The following is a 12,058-nucleotide window of genomic DNA, read 5'->3' as shown; positions in this document are numbered from 1 at the left end:
AATCAAGCAAGGTGCCGAATACAACGGACACCGAGGGAAACCTACCTAAGGACAAGGTCGACGACGCGACCGATGACATGATAGACTACTCACGCCAGCTTCCTCCCTCTCGCCCTTCTTTATCACAAGCCGATTTCTCGGCCATGAGGGGCGAGATAGCGCAGGAGAACAAACAGATGTTCGACGGTGCTATGCATCAGATGTCCGAAGTAATGAGGAACATCATGGCCGACCAAACGTCGGTCCAGAGGCAGATCCAAGGGAACTTAGACGGCCTCAACAAGGCAATGGAAAACCTATGGCGATTATTTTCTGGGCAATTCGCGGCCGATCAGGGGTACAGGAGGGCCGAACAGAACCAAACACCGAGCCGTTTTGGTCAACCAGGTGGTTCGGCCGAACAACAACCCAGCAAGATGGGGTATACATATGGTTCCGTTAAGCTCTTAACGAGGAACGGGGCCGAGTTCTCAGGAAGGGCCGATCACCCGGGGGCAAGCTCGTCCAACCCACAAGGCGAAGCTAGACCACAAGGGGGAGCTACTGGGGCCAACCCCCAGGAGCCCAACACGGGCGAACGATCGTACTCAGAGGGAGGCGATCCAAATATATACAATCAAGGGCAACTCGTGGACATGCTAGAAAGGCTCGGGGTGGACCTGCGACCCATGCCTCGCCCATCATACATGAAACCATATCCAGACTGGATCGACAAGTTATATCCTTTCCCAAGGGGGTATAAAGTGCCGGAGTTTAGTCTTTTTTCGGGCGAAGAGAAGGGCCAATCTACGGTTGAACATGTCGCCCGTTTTTCAGCCCAATGCGGCGAAGCAGCCGCTCACGATTTCTGGAAGCTCCGGCTTTTCGCCAGCTCTTTGACAAAAATGGCGTTTACGTGGTACTCTAGATTGTCGCCCAATTCGGTTGACACATGGAAGGACCTCGAAATCCTCTTCCATGAAGAGTTTTACAGGGCACCACCTGATGTCACCCTGGCCGACCTCGCCCGAATCTCGCAGCTACCGAGCGAGTCGGCAGAGAAGTATATCGGCCGATTTAGAAATCTCAGGACTAGGTGCTCCACCAAAATGTCAGAGGCCGATTGCGTACCTATGGTGGTAAGAGGGATGAGTTTTGCCATGAGGGAGCACTTCGAGGGCCACAGGTTTCGTGACTTGTTCGAGCTAACGAACAGGGTGACGAGCTACGAAAGACTCCTCCAGGAGAAAGAGCAGAGGAAAGGCGCATCTAAAGGGACCTATTACAAAGACCAGCTTGACGTGGCCGTGGTATCCGATAGCGAGGATAGTGGTTCCGAAGATGAAGTCAACATGGCCGAATTTTTGGGAACGAAACCCCTGGAGTGTTCGGCCTTGCGAAAGCCTGGCTTCGTTAAGAGAAATAAAACTGCGGTGGTACAAAAGGAGTATTCGTTCGACCTGACTAAAGCCGACGACATATTCGATGCCTTGTTGAAGGATGGACAGATCGCTTTAAGCAAGGGTCATACAATTCCACCGTCGGAGGAGCTGGTCGGTAAAGATTATTGCAAGTACCACAATTCCTGGAGGCACAGTATGAACAATTGCGTAAATTTCAGAAACGTGATCCAGAAGGCAATTAACGAAGGAAAACTTCTCTTCCCGACGAAGAAAGAGGCCGATGTAAAATACGTGTCCATCAACACCGTTCGGCCCCACTTTGATAACTACCTAGAGCAAGGGCAGATACAAAGCAAGTGGAACCCTAGAAGGCCCAAGCCGAGAATAGAGACCGACGGTTCAAAGTGGCGAGGAGAAAAAGGGCGACCTCAGCAACAGAAGAGGAAGCGATACAGCTCGCCCACTGCAGATATGACTTGCCCCTCATGCAGTACGTGTTTTAAGGTCAAATGAGGCGAGAACACGAGGAAGCATCCCAAGACCTTTAAACCAAGATCGCCCACAGAACAGTGGCAGAGACATGAGCCACAGAAGAGGCCTACCACTAATGTATTCAAGAGGATATTTCGGCCAACGGAGGAGACCCCTCGTATTACGAAAACCCAGAAGAGGCGAATGCAAAGGCTGCGACAAGAGTCGCGGGCGAATCACGGGACAGAATCGGCTCCCAGAGAGCAGCACGGAAATAGGCCAATAGCCGAGAGACTGGGGGCAAGGAACCAGGCCGATGCTGATGCCAAATCGCCTGATAGGCGAAATGCCAAGGTAAGGAAGGTGTGGATGCCAAAGAGCGAAAAACAAGCGGCCAATGTGTCCGTTACGGCAGTAGTTCACAAAGACGACGAAGATTCTAGCGGCCGACCGTCCTACAAGGACGTACTCGTATCGCACCACGGTGGTCAGCTTAAAGCAAGATTGCCTAAAGACCGCGAGGTCGTCGTCTCACACAAGAAGGGCGTGTTGAAAGCCTGGGTCCCGGTGGTAAGGGACGAATACGGAGTAAAAGTGGTCACGCTCCCCAACTCATACAAGAGTAAACCGGGGCAGAAGGCAACGTTGGAAGGCGATGTAATCGTACCGGAAGAAGATAGCGCCGATGATACCGCGGTAGTATCCCTTAGCAAACCTCCAACAAGGATGACTAGGCACATTCGGCCACTGTACATCAAGGCCGATTTGAAAAAGGTGTCGATTAACAGAGTCCTCATTGATAACGGGGCTGGCGTCAACATACTACCGGCGAAAATGCTCAAAAAACTGAGCATAACACGGGATCAGCTTGGCCCGACCGATGTTTACATGACTGACTTCGCAGGGGGCGAAACGCCGGCTGAGGGGTACATTACCCTCAGAATTAAGGTAGGGCGAGTAGAAACCGAAGAAGGGTTTTTCGTAGTCAATGCCCGGAGCAACTACAATATTCTGCTCGGCCGCGATTGGATACACTCCAACATGTGTATACCGTCGACCATGCATCAAATGCTCTTCATATGGCGAGATGACGGCGAGGCCGAAGTTGTGCAGGGCGATCCCAACCCCTTCGGCGAGGACCATAACGTACTCGAAGCACGTTTATACGATGAAGAGGTGCGCAACATACAATCCCTTAGTTCGAAAGGAGAGACGAGCGTTCCTCGCTTGCTTGTTAACTCGGATCGGCCGGTGTCAGTGACCCTCGGGGGCAAAGGCCGATCCACCATCCTCAAAGATTCAAAATGATAGCACGACATAAAGAATTGAGGGAGAAAATTAGACAGTTAACCTCGCTGTATGATATTACATCGGCCGAATGCATCTATGAGGACCAGGATCAGGACCCAACAGGATCGCTGCGGATCGGGGACATACAATTGGCAACCGGAAAGTTAGAAGACGATCCCGTCCAAGTACAGGACGACCTCCTCGAAATCAATCTGGGGACAGATGAATCGCCTAAGCCTATGTATATCAACGCAGGATTGGACGAGGGATTTAGAGAGCAACTGATCGCCCTACTCATTGAGTTCCGGCACTGTTTTGTCTGGTCGTACGAGGAAATGCCGGGCCTTGATCCTGATATCGCCGAACATAAGCTTCCATTAAAGAGTGGGTTTCGGCCATTTCGGCAACCTCCCCGGCGAATGTCCAGGGAAGTGGATACTCTCATCCAGGATGAGATCAAGCGGCTGGAGGATGCCAAGTTTATTCAGGAAGCCCAATACACCGAATGGCTCTCTAACATCGTGCCAGTGATGAAGAAAAACGGGAAGCTACGAGTATCCGTAGATTTTCGGAACCTCAACCTGGCTACACCTAAGGACGAATACCCGATGCCTGTGGCCGATATGCTGATAGACAGGGCAGCCAGACACACGATACTCAGTTTCCTCGATGCGCACTCCGGGTACAACCAAGTTCCAATCAGCAAGGAAGACATCTCCAAAACGGCTTTCAGATGCCCCGGGCCGATCGGAGCCTACGAATGGGTCGTGATGCCTTTCGGCTTAAAAAACGCAGGGGCAACATATCAGAGGGCGATGAACAAGATGTTCAGAGGCCTTGACTGCCTTGAGGTCTACATCGACAATGTCGTAATCAAGTCAAATACCGGCGAAGTTCATCTGGCCGATCTCCGGAAAGGTTTCGAGCGTATACGACGCAATGGGTTAAAAATGAACCCTCTGAAATGCGCGTTCGGTGTTTCGGCTGGAAACTTCTTGGGTTTCTTGGTTCACCAGCGGGGAGTAGAAATAGACAAGAACAAAGCCAAGGCGATTATCAATGCTGAACCACCTAAAACCAAGAAGCAGCTCCAGAGGCTCATCGGTCAAATCAATTTTTTGAGAAGATTGATAGCAAACACAGCGGGCTGACTTCGCAGCTGGAGTGTTTTGCTGAGAGGAAAAGAGACCGACGAGCAACAGAGGGTGTTCGACGACTTGAAAGGTTACTTGGCAAAACCTCCGGTTATGACCCCTCCAAAGCCGAATAAGCCGTTGTTGCTATACCTATCGGCTGCACACGAATCCCTAGGATGTATGCTCGCCCAAGAGGACGATGGGGTCGAGAGAGCAGTCTACTACTTAAGCCGAGGATTGACGGACACAGAGATTCGCTATACCGACATAGAAAAAATGTGTATATGCCTGTACTTCACATGCTGCAAGCTGCGATACTATATGTTGCCGGTCGTAGTATATGTATTATCCCAAACCGATATCATTAAGTATATCTTATCGAAGCCATACCTGAGGAATCAGATTGGAAAATGGGCGATTGCAATGTCCGAATTCACATTGGTGTATGTTCCCCAAAGAGCAGTAAAAGGACAAGTGTTGGCAGACTTCTTGGCCGATCACCCTGGCATTACCCTCAAGGAGGAAACAGTCACGTTCTTCGAATCGCCGTGTGGAAGATGTGGTTCGACGGATCCAGGACAAGCCAGGGGGCAGGCGCGGGAGTACACATCGTTACGCCCTTGGGGGCATCCTACCAGTTGTCATTCAGACTCCAATTCGAATGCACCAACAATCAAGCGGAATATGAGGCCCTCATATTCGGTTTTGAGATCTTAGCCGAGCTAGGGGCGAAGGCGATCAGTGTAAAAGGAGATTCTTTGCTGGTCATTAAACAAGTGACAGGAGAATTCAAATGCGAGTCCGAGCTGTTGGTGAGGTATTGCAACAAGGCGAAACACCTGATCGAAGGCTTTCAGGATTCGAGGATAGAATACACAGAGAGGGCCGATAACGGCGTTGCAAACGACCTAGCTCAGCACGGTAGTGGTTACAAGGTAAACCGAGAGTTCGACGCCATAGAGAGGGAAACACCGAATCTCCACACCGGGGGCATCACGTTCGACGAAAGACAATTCTCGGTTTACCAGCTGGACGTCACCCAAGATTGGAGGGACGAGCTCCTGAAGTGGTTGGAAAAACCAGACGCCACGAATAGGAGGTTGAGGACTTTAGCCCTTAATTACGTGGTCTTAGCCGGCGAATTATATAAGAAGGGCTTTGAAGGGCTACTCTTCAGATGCATCGGTCCACAAGAGGCGATGCTTGCTATGGCCGAGGTACACGAAGGTATAGCAGGCGCCCACCAGGCGGGCCCCAGAATGAGGTGGCTTATCCATAAATACGGCTTTTATTGGCCGAAAATGGAACAAGACTGCGTAAGATATGCCAAAGGTTGCGAAACTTGTCAGAAATTTGGCCCAATACTACACGTCCCGGCCGAAGACCTGCACTCCATCATCAAGCCATGGCCATTCAGAGGATGGGCGGTCGACCTGATAGGGAAAATATACCCCGGCTCATCCGATGGTCATACTTTTGTGATTATCACCACTTGCTACTTCACCAAGTGGGTCGAAGCTAAACCTTTGAAGTCGCCGACACAAGAAGCGGTGATCAAGTTCTTTAAAGAATACATCGTCCACCGACACGGCCTGCCCGAGTCCATAACCACGGATCAAGGGACGATGTTTACAGGAAGCGACATCAGTTGGTGGGCCTCCCAAATGGGGATAAAAATGTTGCATTCAACGTCGTACTACGCCCAGGCCAACGGACAAGCCGAAGCCACGAACAAAGCTATCAAGCTCATAGTGCAAAAGATGATTGAAGAAAACCCAAGACAATGGCATGTGCTTTTATCAGAAGCTGTGTGGGTGAATAGGACTAGTCAGAAGTCGACTACCGGGACTTCGCCTTTCAGACTGGTTTATGGCTACGATGCGATGTTGCCAATGGAGCTGACCGTCACGTCTACTCGCCGCAGATACCAGAGCGAATTGTCCAAAGAAGATTACTTTGACAAGATGGTGATAGATTCTCTTGACCTTGACGACGAACGCTTGACGGCGTTAGATCACTTAGAAGCTCAGAAAAGAAGGGTCGAGAGAGCTTACAACAAACGAGTAAAACGGAAAACTTTTTCCGTGGGCGATATAGTATGGAAAGCGGTCTTGCCTATCGGCCATAAAGACACTCGGCTTGGTAAATGGAGCCCGAACTGGGAAGGCCCCTTTATTGTGGTCAACAAGTTAACAGGCGGAGCATACTTGTTGGCAGATATTGATGGGGAAGAGCACGACAGGGCGATCAACGGTCAGTTCCTGAAAAAATACGTTCCTAGCTGTTGGGAGGGCGTAGACCGTCGGTTATTTGGAGCCGACGAAGAGTAGTGCTGTTTGTAAATTTCCAAGCATCCTGGAATGTTACAGTTCGCGGAGTATGCGGCGAATTTAGTTAAACGCCGATCATTTGATCGTACCACTTAGGATTTCGGCGTTTCACACTAGTTGAGTTTTTTCAACGGGTTCTCCGTTTTTCTCAACATCTTGTAATTATTTTTTAAATAAACATTGTTTCGTATCGGACTAACTATGGGCCGATAACATGAAAATAGTCAAACAAGATGCGAATAGAAGGTAAAACTTTCGGCTCTGTGGCCGAATAAACATTAAAATTGCAGCAAAAACAAGATGCGGCCCCCAGGCCGATCAAATAGTACTAATATTCGGAACCAACATAAAAATACAAAATTATAAAGTTGTTCTGAACTTAGAATTTAAAAATGGTTGAATATGTCGCACAGCTCGCTGCGGAGGGTGTTGAATTGGGTACGAGCTTCAGCCACTTTAAGCTTCAGATTGGCAAGGCCCTGCTTCAGCTCGCTTCGGCTTTTCTTCACACCAACACCCTCAAGAAGGTCTTTGTCCATCGACACTTCAAGCTCAGCAATGGCTTTTTCTTCGGTTTCCAGCTCCAGCTTCAAGGCGGCGACTTTGTCCCTCAGATCCTTGGCATTGTCGCGGCGAGACTTAAGGGTTGAGACAGCCGATTTCACATTCACCTTCAACCCTTCCAGCTTCTCCTTAGCAACATTCTCCTGGGCGATCAGCTCGTCATAATTGGACTGAATATTGGTCGATTCAGCATAGATCGCCCGGAAAGCTGGGAGCGACGCAGAAAGCTTGACCATTGCACCTCGAGCTTTCTCACTGAGAACTTCTGGAGGAGCATCGGCCAAGGCAGTTGCCGACTTCTGAAGCCGCTCAAGATCCTTGGGCGATTTAAAAAGAGTAGTGCCTTGGGACTTCAACTCAGAAATGACGTCCAGATGATCGCCCCAGTTCTCGGTAGAACCGCTGGTCACTTCGCGCATCTCACTCTCTGGAAGGGGCGAATTGTCTTCGTCGCTATCGGAATCCAGAAAATCCGCCGCCTTAGCTGTCACATCGTCTTGATCAGTAGGTGCGTCATCAGGAATCTGCCAAGTTTGGCCACAATAAAATATCAGCTGCGAATTTACTATTAGGGCGACAAATAATCGATAAGGGTTACCTTAGTCTTTTGGGCATCAAGGCGTGCTGGTAAATTGGCCAGAGATGAACTCAGCGGCGATAGCAGTGTTGGCAGCGGCGAGAAGGCCAACATCTGGGATACTGTAGGCGTTGTCTCAGAAGGGTTTGCTTCTGAAGGGGCCTTTTGAGATAAAGACTGTTGAATTGAACGACCTTCATCCCCGGTCTGCTCATCGGCCGTCTCTGTATCGCCCCTGGAAGAAGAATGGGCGCTGGGCTGAGACGGGGCTTCCTTAGGAACAGGGTCAAACATACGTGACCCCGTTGTGTCCTTCTTCGCCTTTTTTGCCTTCGGTTCTTTCTTAGACGGCTTCTTGGCCGGGCGTTTTTGTCTCTCCTTCTTCGCTTCGACGTCTCCTTCACCATCAGTGTCAAAAACGTCCCCTTTGTTCCATCGAGGTACGCCAACTGAAAGACAAAACAAAATCAACATGCGAATAATGGCCGAGACCGATAGGGGAATTCAAATAAAAAGACCTGTTTACCTGGTATTCTATCATAACCAGTTCGGACAAGTTCATTTATCGCCTCAGCATCAGATGGGCATCTGATGCCGGTATAGGTCACACCTTCACTTGTTATTTCGGGTTTTCGTTTATTTACCCTTTTCTTTGGAAGTTTTATGGGGTTGGGTGTAGACATGTTAACTTTAGGTACTGGTGGACTTCTATATTTAAATTTTGGGCGAATATGGGCAAGATAAAATTCGTAGGGATATTTGACTTCATAATGTTCTTTCCAGACCTTTTTCATTTTTTCGTCATATTTCTGCCTAGTCATTCGCCTATGGCGCTGCATCCTAAGGTTCATGCCAGGGCGATCTAGGGGGTCGTATTTAAACTTGTAAAAACGTTCGAATTTAGCTATTTCATAGAGGTGAAAGAGATTACCTTCATATTGGGGGCGTTTTGGTGCCTGCAAAAGAAACAGATCGACATGAGTAGGGTTTCGAGATAAAGGAGGTAATTGAAAATTATGAAGACTTAGTATTTCTTTGGGCGAGAGGTCGAAGAAAGACTCGATAACTGAAGCCCACCAGCTTTCGTATTCTAAGGTACAGGAAGGGGAAATAGAAGGGCGAGATATTTCAGAAATGGGGGGAAGATAAGCCCGGTTAAGGCGAAGAATAAATTGAAGGTCAGGGTAATCTTCGATCGACGGTTTATAGGTCCCGCGATTGTTGACGGAGATCAACAAAGGACAGGGAATTCCTTGACAATAGCCGAATTGGCGGGCGACATAGTTGGGGCAATAGGCTTCGATGCTGCTACGGTTATATTCTAAACCGGCGATAAGGTTTCGTGACTTCAGAGAACTGCCCCAATATTGTCCCCCTAGCTTTAGCCACGGATCGGCTTTGGCCTCATCTGTATCTTCACAATCCCAGGCGACGAAAAGCCATGAAGGGAGATACTTCAGGTTAAGAATTGGGCAGAACAGCTCCGAAGCTCTGACGGAGTTGGTGAAAACTTCCAACACGTCCAACACGTGAGGCAGGCGAGTACCAGCGGCGATTAATTGATAACTGCAAAGTTCGGCCTTGATCTGAGGGCCGACCTCAAATAGCTCAGGAAAGTATAAGGCCAGCCACAATTGCAACACCCACAGGGGCCCGCTTGGGCATTGAAAGGTCCTCTTGTCGCCATGAGGGGCGATTTCATTAAGGCTTCGGTACAGATGGGCAAGCATGAATTCCCCAATGTTGCATTTTCGCTCTTCAGCAAGAGCAGCGGCCAGGGTGAAGCAGTCTGTAGTCACTCTGAAGGAGGAGGTGCAGAGGACGAACTTGGCTATGAAGAAGGCGAGGAAGGCAATGTGTTCCTTAACCTCGGGCTTGTAATGTTCTTCGCCCATGAACAGTTTAATGAAGGGGCCGTAGCTTCGTTGAGCCTTTGTCAGTTTGAATGGGGGCAGTTCGGCATCAAGATTGGGCGATATACGCTCGCCGATGATTGGAATATTGAGGATGGCCGCCATGTCCAACAAAGTGATCGTCATCATGCCGAACTTAAAACAGAAGCAATGTACGGCAGTTGACCAGAAGAGAGAAGCGCCCATAATGTAGTGCTTCGCTATCGGCCTGCTTGCCTTGCAGAGGTTGATCATGTCATAAAGGCCGATATCCTTCCATAGTTGGCCGAAGTGAGGTTTTAGTCTGGTGACCCATTCTTGGTACCCTTTGTGTTCGGTCGGCCAGTTTCGGAACATGGTGTTTACCCAGATAGATGATTGGTGAGGGAGTGAAAAACGAGGTGGTACTTCTTCATGAAATGAGGTAGCAATGTCGCACAGATGGCTGGGCGAGACAAGAATTGGACCGACGCATTCTTGGTTGTCACTAGTTTTTATTATTACCTGAAAGTCGGTATTCGGAGCTGCAGCACGGATCTCAGTAATCTTATCGGTCACTTGGGAGGCGATGGTATCGTTGGGGGCAGCCATGATAACTGTAGAAAACGGAGATCTCTCAGTTGGGCGAATGATTAAAAGAGGCGAATCAAAGACAAGAGAAGCTAGGGCGAAAACTTACCAGAAGAAACTTGGTGAATTACTCGAGGTTGCTGAGGAGAGAGAAAGCTTGATAAATGCAGAGAGAATAGGTAAGTGATGAAATGAAATGGAATTTTTGTTAAAAGACAAAATCAGAGGAAGCCGAAAGGTCGTGGGGCCAAAACGTGGCATCATGGAGAACAGCTGGAGATGACGTGGCTTAAAGGGGTACCGAAAGGTTTATAGATGCGCACCCCTTTAGAATTTCGTTGCAATGATTTGGGCCTCAGTGATGGGCCTGGAAGCGTCAAAGGGTGGATTAAGTGAAGAACAAGCCCAAAAATAAATGTTTCAAACTTGTTGGGGACATTGTTTACACCGGCCCAAATAATTGTTGAATAGGAGCTTCATGTGGGCTTACAAGGGATTCAGGCCCAACGAAAAGTCTTTTAATTATTGCTTTTTTTTCTTCTTATTAGGAGTTTGTAACTCATTAGGAGTATTTTACTTTTTAGAATTTTAGTCCTAGTTGGATTAGGAGTCTGGATTATGAGGAGCTATAAATAGCTCAGAGCTTCATTATTTTTGTATCAACAAATCAATCAATCAAAAACCAAGCCCAGTGCTTTTTATCTCGCAATCTCCGGATTGTTTTAACTTAGGAGTAGTTTTCGGTATTAATCTCGCCTGAATTCTTAACTCCCAGATTATTACTTCTTAAATCACGTGGTTAAGTGTCTTTAACCAAACAAGCCCTGCGAATATCTGCATAGGTTCGTTATAGTATCAAACCTCAAACCGATCCCGATTATAAATTCAAATATTCGAGTCCGGAATATTTCCAGGCGAACAATATATATTTGGGTGGCTCATTTGTTAGTTAAGAAGTCTTATTGAATGACTATTTTACAGTATCATTATTTAATTTCGGTATCACTCATTCATTGTGATGAGAAATTTTATCTTTGTATTGTAAATATTTTTACTTTATTTATTATAGTTTAGCTTATAACATAAAAAAAAATTATAATTATTTGATAAGTGTTGGTTAGATCACCAATGTCGGTCGGGCCACTAACCACGGTCGGACCACCAACCATGGTTTGACAGCGGCTGTTCGACCACCGACTCGACCCGACCCGACCCGACCCGACTCAAATCACATGCTCAATTAATTTGATTAGTCTGTTTTTATTTAATAATTTCACTTTTTTTACATGTCATAATTTTCTTTCATCACATTTATTATAAGGTTATTTATTGTTTTATTTTCATCTACTCAAAATAAAATTTGTTATATGGAATGTTTTAATAAGTGATTTAGATTTTATGGAAATAACACAAAATATATATAGTTTTTGATAGATGTTTCTATAGTTATTTTGTTATAATTTGTTATTTATTTATCTATTGGAAGAAAATTGGTATAATTCTTCAGTGATAAATAAATAAATTAAAATACCTTATACAAATAAAATAACAATATACTTATATTTGATGCTAATTATTTTGGTTAATCTTTGACTTCTTTAATTATGATAAGGTTATCAAAATTTTAGACGTATATGGAGAGGTTGTTACTATAGAGTTTTCTCATCTTTAAAAAAATGATCTACTCAGCCGAAATGACAATCATTTTTAGTTTAATTTTCGATTACTAATATATATATATATATATATATTTGGGTGGCTCATTTGTTAGTTAAGAAGTCTTATTGAATGACTATTTTACAGTATCATTATTTAATTTCGGTATCACTCATTCATTGTGATGAGA

The sequence above is a fragment of the Mercurialis annua genome, linkage group LG2 (genome assembly GCF_937616625.2).
Source record: "Mercurialis annua linkage group LG2, ddMerAnnu1.2, whole genome shotgun sequence".
In the NCBI taxonomy this organism is placed as follows: Eukaryota; Viridiplantae; Streptophyta; class Magnoliopsida; order Malpighiales; family Euphorbiaceae; genus Mercurialis; species Mercurialis annua.
Note: the sequence above shows the minus strand (reverse complement) of the source record.